The following is a 12,461-nucleotide window of genomic DNA, read 5'->3' as shown; positions in this document are numbered from 1 at the left end:
CAGCACACCAAAAAAAAAAAAATACATTTTTTTGCCCATCTGACCAAAAAATGGGTATAATTTTTATTCATTCACACCCAACAGCTATTGTTGTGTTGGTTGTTGTCATTTTTTACTTGACAATTTAAGGGAAAAGAGGTCAGTGCCCCTGACTAAATAGTCAGGTATTGCAGGTTTTAAAAATCCTTGCAGCACACTGGTTGAAAATCACTGACATAAACACAGGTGATCCTGGAGGTCCCACAGCTTCCTAGCCTTTTCTATTCAGTCTCTTTCTCTCGTTTGTTGTTCAGAAGCTGTTTATTCAGCCCTCAGTTGCACTGCAGGTGTAATTGCTTCCCATATACATGTACATTTGAGTGTGCTCATGGGAGGGGGCAAGTTCAGCGTCCTCCCATGCCATAGCCTTCTTGGATATTCGCTTTCTTCAGATTTTGAAAACTGGGTGCTAAGTCTGAAATTGTGAAACATCTGAGATTTTATCCGAATTGAAAACCAACAGGTTAGCTTGCCAGTCTGATACACATATCCTGCAGAAGATACCAGACTTCTGGTCAGAGACAGATGGTTTATGATTCTCAGCAAAGCAGCGGTCAGGACAGCATCTGTGTCAATTCCCCGTGTCCTCTCCCAAACGATGGGGTGCTAAGTGCCAGATGTTTATCTGCACATGCAGTGGTGCTGCCATAGGAAAGGATCCCCCAAATTAGGAGGCGTGGGTCTTCATTGGTGCTGCTGGCACATCTGCCTGTCATTCCCTTTGGAGAGAAAGATCGCGTTGGACTGTCTGAAGTCTCTCCCGGGAGGGAAGTAGAGCAATACTTCTTTACCATTCTGGATGTCTCCAGATCTCTCCAGAGGAAAACATTATCTCTAGCTTCCATGGCTGTGTGCTGTATAAACATGTCCTTTGCTTAGAAAGGTCAGGCCTCCAAGGAATATAAGGAATCAGTGGAGAATTATCCACTAACACTGGGCTGACATTCTGGGATATTATTCTTAACAGAAGTCAAGGTCAGTAACTTCCACAGACTAATGGGGTTTAGTATTGAAACCAAGTAACCGATTTTCTTGAGTCAACGATTTTGAGTCAAACCATGAAATAAAACAGTTGGAATTATGTACTATCGTTAGATGTACCCCAAGCACTTTGAGTTGTATTTATATTCCAGGCAAGAATGAAGGGACAGCATCTTCTGTGCCTCTTTGGGTTCGTGTCCATTTGTGCTCTTTCCCCATGCTTCAAGCTCTCTTGTCTTCAGCCTATATTTGTCTATAAAGGTGATTGTTAGTTATTTTGAAGTAAATTTGAGTTTATTTATCAGCAAGCAAAAAGTTGGAAAATGAATGAAGAAATTGTTGCCAAAAAGGAAAGAATACAATAAACTTTCATCATATCACTTTTTTATACAAAATGTATTATTTAATTTTTTTTACCTGTTTTGAATTATTATCAATATTTAATTTTTTATATTTTCCTATCTGTAAAATTACTTGGGCATCTTGGGTTGTGATGGAATATGTCATACTTTCTTCCTATTAAAACTTAACAACTTTTCACTTAATGGCAAGGTTCTCAGAAATGAATTAAAATAATTAAGAGGTAAATGGGTTGATCAGCTTATAAAACTAGTTCTAAGAAGTTGTCATGACCTCCTCTCCCAGCCAGGTGTGAGAGTGAATGGGTGATGGTTCCCTCCTTTAGAATTACTATTGGTTTATCCCTAACATTTCCCCTGCTATTTTTTTTTTTTGTCATCAATGGGCACCATTTTGATGTTCACATCAACAGTAGAAATGAAGACTGAGGACCTAAATTGCGATGAGAACTAGTTTGCTACAGAAAAGTCTCTTCTGTTTTATTTTAGAGAAAAAAAAAAAAATACAACACGCCTTTATTCAGGCCTAAAAGAAGATACATGGGACCTCTGGACAGGCTAATAATTTTGAGGCCTAATTATCAAAGTAATGTTCTTTATTTCTCCAACATTTTTTAAAGGCTGCAAAAGAAAAGAGAGAAAGAAAAAGAAAAAAAGGTGGAGGAAAAGGCCTCCTAGTGGCTGCCCTCTTCATATCTTCTATTTACCCAAGCCTTTCAGCTCTGACCACAAACTTGCACTCTCTCATCTGAATTGTAAAGGCCCTGTCATTCACCAGACCCACTCTCCTAAGAAGGGAGTTTTGGTCTCATCCATTGTTAAATGAGTCTGACACTCAAAGGTCTCAGCACTTACAAGGGCCACTTATCCATGTTTCTTCCAATCACACACAATGTTCTCCCTGAGAGGATTCTGGCAAATGAGATCTTTTCTTTTCTTGTTCTGTTTTGAGAACCTATAGAGGTTGGCTCTCCATGCAAATGCTGTTACCCTGCCTTTTAATCCGTCACTGCAGGTACTCATTCAACAAATTCTTACAAAGCACCAACTGTGACGCGCACTGTGATAGGCATTCCCCATTCCCACACAGAGCTAACAATCTAGCAAGAAAGGCAGACAGTGGAACAGGAACAGACATAAGGCATGTTCATCTCTAAGGTCATGGGAGCACATGACCTGGTCTGAGGAGGGCAGGGTCAAGTTTCCCAGAAAGGGTGAGGGCCTGCAGCAGGAAGAGGAGTGTCCAGTTAAAGAGGCCGGCCAAGATAAGACTGGTTCAGGCAGAGGGAACAGCCTGATTGAAGGCAAGAGAGAGCCTGGAGAAAGAGTATTCAAGGAACTGAGAAAGACCAAAGGGACTGAGGTGGAGGAAGAAAGGGCAGTGAAGGGTTATTTGAGCAAGGTCATGAAGGAACTTGTGCACCATGTCAAGGTGTCAGGATGTCCCTGACATGGTGATCAGTAGGACCTCCCTGCCAGGTTTGAAGCAGAGCCATGTCACGAACAGACGTGCAGTTCTGAAGGGCTACTCTTGTTATAGGGTGAAGAAGGGAACGTGAAGGTCAATATTAGACACCTGGAAACCTCTGCTGACTCTCCTAGGGCTGGCCATCCAGTAGCTGGATTGAAGATGAGGATTTTGAAATGATTGATGGGGGAAGTGCTGCTGGAGAAGACCTGTAGGGAAGTAGGAGAAGCAAGACAGGGAGGGTGAGGAGGCTACACACTGGTGACAGGTGGCATCCGAGTCGCAGCCTGATCCCCATGGGAGCCCTGGCGAGTAAATTGTGCTTCAGCATTTGACTAGCCTCAGAGCCAGGCAGCTGGGCCTTCCTGCCCCTGCCAGTCAGGCCCTGGCATGGATTCCTCCCCAGGTGTAAACTCCTAGGCAGTGCCAGCTCTCTTCACCTGTGGGTGACTCAGCTCCAGTAGGCTAAGGGCAAGGGCAGTCCTCTTAAGATAGCTCACAAGTGCAAGCTGTGACAAGCAAAACAGGCAGAAGCTGGGGGAGGGACACACAAAATGGGAAAAGAGGATTCCAGGGGATCTGGGTAGGGCACCAACAGTGTCCCCGCAGAGGCAGTTTTAATCCAGATTTCAGGAAAGAGCAGAAGGAAGCGCCAGTCAGGGAGAATGATGACTATGGTAGTGGACTCAGGGAGGTGGGGATAGAAAAAGAGACACATTGAAAAGATATGAAAAGATGTGTGGGAGACAGAATATAGGGATTGTGTAAGTAATTAAATAGTTTATATATTTTTAACTTCTATTAATAAGTAGTATATGCTCTTTTCTAAATGGCAATAAGATTAGACAATAAACATATAGCAATTTATGTTTAACTAATTAAGAATAATATTTATGAAGAGAGATTGCTGCAGCAAATAGAGACTGATGCTTCTTTCTTTATAAAATTCAAAAGAAATATGGTAGCTGCAGTCAATTTTTTAAAGGCGATATACAGATAGGATGTAAGTACTTACAAATTCAAAAAAAGGAAGAACACCTAGAATATAAGCCTTCACTGAGAGCAAATCAGTGCTAAAGAGAGAGGGAAGGTGGGGGAGGGTGGGTGGGAAGAGATCAACCAAAGACCTTGTATGCATATATGCATAACCCATGGACATGGATAATAGGGTGGAAGGCCTGGGATGGGTGCTGAGGGTGGGCTAGAAGAGGTCAAGGGAGATAAAAGGGGACATATGTAATACTTTCAACAATAAAGATTTTAAAAAAATGCTGTTGCCCAATGATTTCATATAGATCTTAATTGGAATGCTCTTTTTTTTTGATGAGCTCTAAACAGTGGATGCATTGGGTTGCCCAGTAGGATTGAAAAGGTAGCTAGAGCTGGACTTTTCTCTACAGTGCTTTTGGCTAATTTCTCAGAGTTGATTTAATAAAAGGAAGGCAACATATTAATTTCTCTAAAAGCCTGTTTGGTTGGATGGCCTTGGAAAAAAGCAAATAGATGAGTCAAGAAATTAGTTTCATTAGCCAATATTAAAAGTCTATCTCATTGACATATTTTACTGGCTTTCAAGTTGATTTCACTAATGGAGAGACTAGATAGAAAAACATGTAGGAAAACACCGTGCTGATAAAATTCAATAATTTTCTCTAATGCTTCTTGGAGAAATGCATATCTGGAAAATGGAATTTTTATTAACATTCTCAAAATAACCCTCTAATAATTTAGAAAATGAGTTTATCAATGAGCTCTTTGCCTAATGTTTACTTCACAAAATGGGCAGCACTGGCAATCTGAACAAAATCCCCATCTTCAGAAACTAGTAACATTTCTTTAGAAAAAGGAAATCAAGTCCCAGGAAGATCTAGAACAGCATTTAGGTACATAGTAGGACGTTCATGTTGCCTAGTAAACAAACAAACCAAAACATGCAATGTTGGACTACATCTGTTACTTATCTACCCATCACACTCAGATATATCATTAATTTATCTTTGTCTAGAATTCATTTGGGGGCCAAAAGCACTAACAAAATCTAACTATCAGCTTTGGTTAACCTTCTTTGTAAATAGGAAGATGCCCCTTTCTAGCATATGATATAATTGGGCGGTTGCTTATAGTTGTAGACTGGCCTCAGGTCTCCATGATTAACAGTGACTCCAGATTTACAACCTGTGGCAGGCCATTGTCTGGAGCTGGGAAGTGGGCTGCTGGGTGGGGCTTGAGGAGCCGGAAGCTTGTTGGAATAAATTCTGTGGTGTAGTGGGAAGTGAGGACCAAAGAGGGTAAATAATTAAGAGTAATCTTAGCCCATATAACAGACTTCCCTCTCCCCCTTCTCAGCCTCTTTCTGGCTTTCTATAATTTATTTAGAGAAAAGCCATAAAATAGCACATTAACTGCTTTAGTTTAGGGAGAAAATAACCAACTTTAAAGTAAAAATGTCAGCTATCCAATGATTTTATCTACTGGAAACCTACAACTCATTTAAAGAAATTAAACAGCTGATTGTTTGGATGTCAACGACCATAAGTTTGAGGTACTACTAATGTTATAAAGATAGTTTTATCTTAAATTTGAATAAAGCAATCCTATTTAAAAATTCATGTCACTTAGCTTAATAGAAACTTCATTGACATCTGTATATCCCCTTATTTATCCTAAGTCCCATTTCCCTTAACTATCAAATGACAACACTTCCCCATGCCCTCTCATCCCCGGGACTTGCTACCAACCATGAAACATCATGTATGACCTCCCTTTCTTTCTTGCTCTGGAGCTATGCATGTTTCTACATGCACACTTATCCTTCCTTTTCTTCCTCCATGCTCAAAGAATGAGTCCATCCCACATTCTCTTCAAACTCATCTTTGCATTGACACCATTTTGCCTACAGGATTGGAAAAGATGTGGTTGCACACCAATTCTATTAAATATTTTAAAACAATTCAACTGTTTCATTTTAGGCAAACATTTTCTCTAAATAAATCAAAACCACTGGTCTCTTCTTGGACACAGTACTGGAGACACCCAGGATTATTTTAACCCTCATTTTTCTACATTTCTACGTTGGTCGTTATATAGCCCTACTTGTGTCATTTTTTCCATAATGTATTATAGTGTCTTTGTTTACAAGTGAGGTTTCATTTGCTATACTTAATTTAGATGTTCCATGGGGATGTGGAACTTAGCAGAAGTCCAGTCATCTCATTGACTGTTGGATTTCTGCAAGATTTGGGACAGGAACATCTCTTTTTCTCACCTGGCTCTGTTCCCAAGGCTGTCTCAGTCACACTCACCAACTCAGTTGCTATCTGAGGATTGCCCACAGGTATTTTTATTCCTAGCTCAAATCCCTCTTCTGAACTCTTGCGTATACATGCAATGATTACTTATATACACAATGGTTTATTTCATACATGGCTTGTTATCCATAAGTGTTTGTTGACTATATAAGTCAACAAATCAGTTCCATGTTTCTAAATCCCACTGTCTAGGAAACAAGTAGAGAAACAACATATTTTAAGCACATTCCATGTACATAAAACTCCAGGACCTAGCTCACTTTCTCTCCGAAGTTGTACAATTTTTATTTTGAGGTTTGTTCCTTACACATCCTTTAGAATGTTTTGCCCCAAAGATGCTTTTAGTCTTTCACTGTGGATTTTATGTGCCATATTATTTACTAATTGAACCCTTTCTGTCATGGAGTAAAACGGAAACTCATTGAGGATTTAGATTTGCCTTTCCTCCTGCCATACTTCCAGCATCACTATCCATGGACATCCCAACTATCTCCATACCCTCGTGATGTTCCATGATGTGCATCAGGAAGACTTACAGCAAGTGAAGTAGAGCAATGAGCTGATACTCAAAGGAATCGTTAATCTGATCATGCACTTTCTTTCTCAACTAGAGAATGTACCCTTTGTAGAATGGTGGCATGGTTTATTAGAACTGTGATCACACCAGCTGAGAGACCACACATTATGAGATTTGGGTGCTGTCTTGGAAGATGTGTATGTGTGTGACCAATACTGCATCCAAGGCATTTTTCATGGCCTACAGATGGGCTTAAGAATCAAGTGATGAGAGGGAAGGATGTGGCCATTGCTATTTTTCCTAAGGAATCAACTGGGAGAATGGGCCTCCTTTCCCTGTGACTCTGAGAGCTGCTGGTTTTGATGTTTTAGCAGTGTAGAAATGAAGGCATCCATGCGCAGATGCTTTCCCTGAATTATAAACTGAGACCGCCATCTCACTCTTTGGGGCATCTGTGACTATTGGGTGAACAAGCCAAAGTGGAATACAGTATTGGCTTGGAAAACTGATACTGTCAAGGAGCAATAGGGCTGCTATTATATAATGGGGGCAAGTACTCTGGGTATTCCCTGTGGTATCAGAACCCTCATGGATGGAGGTTCAGCTATCTCACCAGCTAAAGAGCACTGATCAGCAGAGGTCATAATAATTGGGAATGAGAACCAGCAGAAAGAAGCCATAGATACCAAGTATTGCCTCTAGTTGTAAAAATTAGTATGTAACTTTATAGTGTCTACCCATACTTCCTTCTGTGCAGTGAGTCACATATAATTTCATATGCCGATTTTTAAATTTATACTACTGACTTCATTGTCCAAAGGAGAATTTGGACACGGGGCCATGACAGAACCAGAAGAACTGGCATCATCCAGAGATCCTCTGCTAGAGCTGGATGTAGGGAATAATCAGACTTTAAGTTTTCTCCCTTTGGGAAGAGAACATTTTTAGAAATGAGAGGTAATTGCATTACACCACCTTAGGAACAATTTCATAGTTTGGTTTGGGAAGCAAGCACCCAACTCAGAGGTGGCCAATTGCACTTGCTTGGTCTGTATCTGAGGTTGGCGGTAGTGATGCAAAGCAGCTCTAACCATCGAAGAGCGAATTTTGCAACTGAGCCGCATTCAATCTTAGGAGGCCACCATCACGTTCAGTTTTTAGTGGAAATGAAAGTGCTGTCCCTTCTAGACTGGATCTCTGCCAAGGTGTGGCCTGGCCGCTATCTGCTGGCCCTTGTTTCCTGAGCTCTGTTCTCTGGCCCTCATGGTAATTCTGAAAGCTATCCAATATCTTTTCAATCAATTAACTTTCTGTGTATAGCACCCAGAGTCCACTTTCTGCTTCTTCCAACTAAGAAGCTTGATGATGCACCGAGGACACCCACGTGGAGGGTTTTAAGCCTCCTCCCCGGAGGATGGAGCATTCTTAACCCACATGGATGTGGGATGCAGACTCTGTCTCCAAAGGGACCCCAGGGCCCAACTCACCCAGAAGCCTCCAGAAAGGCCTGCTTGATTACGTAAAAACAGCATCTATATCCAGCTGTTTATCCTTGGTCCTGGAGGTGTGAGGTTAATTCTGCGGTCGTCCTGACTACATGATTCACTGAGCCTGTCTCGATGTTCTGAGTCATAGGAAACCTCAGGTGGGCTGTGGAGGCCCATGAAATGTTTGTGGTATTTTCATCCTGATGTTGCAATAGGAATCCGATCTATAAATCCTGCTGCTGGCCTCAAATGCTGAAAAGGCATGAACATATACTTTAAAAAACACACAAAACTGAATGGAAGAGGGGACAAGTTGAAGGAAGTGGGATCCCAAAATATGTGGTTGTTATTTCATTCACAGAGGTAAAGATGAACGGAGGGTGGGTTTTTTTGTTTGTTTGTTTTTAATACTTCAGAGTGGAAATCAATAAGAAGCTTATTATCCAAAAGGGAAGAAAAGGCAAGTTTCCTACTTAGCAAAAACTGGATGAATCCTTTTCTGAGCAGCATATGAGATCATTAGCTAATAATGGGGCTTGGCTAATCTGAGCAATTTGAATGATCTAGTTGTTTATTGGGAAAAAAGTTCAGTAGAGCATGCTTATCTACTTTTTTAATATGAAAAATGTGTGGGTATTCAGAATTCTCATGAAAAGGAAAATTATCGAAAATGTAACCGTGAAAGGCAAATCAGATAAGAGAGGAAAAGTGGAGAGTGTTTATGATCTTAGGGAGATAAAAGAAAACAACTTTAGATTGAATTGAACCTGAAGGGTGCAGAAGTTCAGGCATTGAAAGGAAGATTCTATGGCATGGCCAGAGAGAGATACAGATAAAAAAAGTACTTAACAAAGATATAAAGATTTACTGTGAGGTAATAGATAAAGGTAATTCCACCAAAGTAGGACTCTTTTTGGCTGTTGAAGTGCAGAAAGTAATGATATGAAAAGTGAAAATAAGGACACATAATACTTTATGCTCATCCATAGTACTAGCTTCTAATAGTTTATAGTTTCAAGGATCGAGGTTGTGGAGTGGTTGAATGAGCAAAGGCTTGACATTGGCAGGCCTGGCTTTGAATTCTTTCTGTCCCTGTATGTTTCTAGAGTTGCTATAACAGTGTACCACAGACTGGGTGGCTTGACAGAAATGTATTTTCTCACAGTTCTGGACGTGAGACGTCTGATATCAAGGTGTCAACAGGGTGAATTCCTTTGGAGAGTCATGGGGAAAGGTTCTGTTCCAGGCCACCTTTTTTTGTACATGGTTTGTACATGGCCATCTTTTCCTTGTGTCTTCATATCCTGTTCCCGCCAAATTTCCTTTTCTTATAAGGACACCAGTCAGATGTATTAGGCTTCACTCTAATGACTTCATTTTATTTTATTTTTTTAAAATATATTTTATTGATTTTTTTACAGAGAGGAAGGGAGAGGGATAGAGAGTTAGAAACATCGATGAGAGAGCAACATCGATCAGCTGCCTCCTGCACACCCTCTATTGGAGATGTGCCCACAACCAAGGTACATGCCCTTGACCAGAATCAAACCTGGAACCCTTCAGTCCACAGACCGTCACTCTATCCACTGAGCCAAACTGGTCAGGGCTAATGACTTCATTTTAATTTAATTACCTCTTTGAAGACTCTATATCAAGGTGTGGTTACATTCTGAGATACTGTGGGTTAGGGAGGGGTTCAACATACACAATTTGGAGAAGACATAATTCAGCCCATAACAGTCACCTACTTGGTTTTCTTGAACAAGTCACTTCATTCTTCTGAGACATCTTTATTATCTTTAAAGTAGGGATAAAAGATTGTTGTAAGGGAAGAGATAAACCACCTGTAACCCTGGCTGGCACACAGTAAAAACTGACAAAGTTTAAATATCAATGCTATTATTGCTGTGAAAAAGGACAGCATGAGTGTTTAAAACACACAAAAGGAAACCCTCAAATATTTTTAAATTGCATCACTCCAGCACCATCAGTTATTTCAGAAGAACCTCTGCAGCCCAGAGTACTTTTCTCTGAACCTCACAACCAGGAGTGTCTTTGAACAGATGCCAACTCTTTTTTCTCCTCTTTCCTGATCCACCCAGTATCTCTTACTCAAACAAGAAAATAGCATCTGGCCAGAAAAAAAGCCTTATTTTCTGCCTAGATACTCTTTTAGATGAAAAAAATAAACAAAATAAAGTAAAAAGGGAGAGTTAGGGTATATTAAATTTCATGGATACCTGCAACCTACTTTATACTTTTAAACCAAAGGGTACTGTTGCAGCTTTGAGGGCCGAGCCAGTTGAAGAAGCTGAACAAAGCCAGCAGAGGGCAGCAAAGTGCCAGACAGCAGAGGGTGCAGGAGCCATTTTAGCAGGTGGGTTTGCTCCAGGATTGTGGTTCTTAACGTTTGCTGCATGTTAGAACCACCTGGGGAATTTTTTAAATACCCTACTTCTCTGTCAAAGTCCAGTCCAATTGAATCAGATTTTCTAAGACTTGGAATTTTAGCAAAGAGTTCCAATTGTCCTCATGTGTAGCCAAGTTTGGGAGTCATTGCTCTGGGTGGAACTAATGGAGAGAAGGAGGGAGAGGACATTCTGGAGAGGATGCTGGGGCATATATAACAGACCATTGGAAGCCCAAAGGACTAAGTTTGGGGTTTGAGGAAAGACTGGGACAGAAATGAGTAAAAACCAGCCAGGTCCATTAGTCAGATTATAGCTATCATCCCCAAGGGAAGAAGGCTTTGTAAGTTTCTAAATTGTGACCAAATTTCACAGCATTAGTAGTGCTTTGAATGTAGCCCTTCAAGCACATTGGAATAATAAATGAGGTGATGTTTACTAGGACTATTTGATGAGATATGGTAAATGCAAAATGGAAAAAGACCACGTTGGTAGGAGTATGGAAGAAACAGGGGTGAAAATTACCCACAAAATAGGCAAAAGAAGGAAATAATATAAAATACCTACCCAGGATCCCTATGTGAGAGGCCAAGGCAATCCTCCCCACCTTTGTTATATAAATCACTCTTAGGAAGGAGAAAGGTTACTTGAAGACATTTCAAAGATGTGCTTATGAACCCTGCAGTTTCAAGAATGAACAGGGAGGGGTATGAAAAGAGTTTTTGTGGAAAGAGATTTTAGAGATCATGGAATCAAAAGATTATGGAGGGAGGAGAAATTTTGTCTCTGCTCACCACACCTTCAGCCCTTGAGAAGTTAGGATATGGACTGGGAGAGTTTAACATAATTGTGAGGAATGACAATTGTGACAACTATATCTATTGATTGCTATCTGAGCAGGTAGTTTGAGATGGAAGAGTTAACAACCTGTTTGTCAACCATTGGAAGATAATGATTTCTTGTGTGCTGTGACTCAAATAATATTGGCATTTTCAAGCCCCGTCATCCTAAAATTTTAACAGATAATCAATTATGAGGTCCTGAGAGTTGACAGAACACAGACATGTTTCTTTGAAGTAATGATTCTCAAAATGTACTACTTATCAGGTTAGAACCCAGATAGCTGGGCCCCCAGAATTTCTGATTCAGAGGGTCTTATAACTTTGCTTTTCTCACAAGTTCCCAAGTAAGCTGCTGGTCTGGGGATGACACCTTGAGAACCATTACGTTAAAGGGAAACATTCTTCTTCTGTGAAGAGGAATGCTTACCTCTGCTTAACTCAGTGATTTCAACTTTGTACATTGGAGTAACCGGAGAGTGTTAAAAATATACCTCGGTCCCACACCAAGGGAGTCTGTTGTAATTGACCTGGCAAGTGACCATGGCAGGTGATTCACAAATGCAGCCCAGATTGAAAGTCCTGGTTCTAGTTGGCCTCTCCTTTTGTCTCTGGATGGCCTCAGAAGTTCTGCAGTAAAGACTATTATGAATAAGCCCAGCCGACAATTGTCACATGCTTTTTTACGGGTCTGTACAGTGTGAAATACTTCATGTGCATTATCTCATTTAAACTTACAGTCAGAGACGTATTATCCGTTACCCCTGTAGGAACAGTGTCTAGGCCTATGGCTCTGCAACAAATTATAAAACTGGTTAAGACTTGGGGGAAAAAAATATTGACTTCAAAACACAAAAGAAGAACTGGAGCCTTGAAATTATTTTTCATCATTTTGACAATAAAATGATAAAACTCTCAAACATTTAAAAAATGATTTCTTATATTTAATAAAGAGTATAAGTGCTTAATATTTTGTAAGGTAAAACTCCCCAAGTGCCTAGTGCCTATGAATGTCTTCAGATGGCCCTGCTCATCATTACTTTACATGATATACA

At 40.4% G+C, this 12,461-nt stretch overlaps 1 protein-coding gene across 1 annotated transcript in view; it reads left to right on the top strand.

The window, feature by feature from the left end:
• Positions 1-12,461, top strand: part of RARB (retinoic acid receptor beta) — an 851,244-nt gene that overhangs the window by 76,934 nt on the left and 761,849 nt on the right. The gene's annotated exons all lie outside the window — the stretch shown is intronic.

This window comes from Myotis yumanensis, unplaced genomic scaffold (assembly GCF_028538775.1).
Source record: "Myotis yumanensis isolate MYYU_CA2020_CCGP unplaced genomic scaffold, mMyoYum1.0.hap1 SCAF_14, whole genome shotgun sequence".
In the NCBI taxonomy this organism is placed as follows: domain Eukaryota; kingdom Metazoa; phylum Chordata; class Mammalia; order Chiroptera; family Vespertilionidae; genus Myotis; species Myotis yumanensis.
This window is presented reverse-complemented; position numbering and strand designations above follow the sequence as displayed.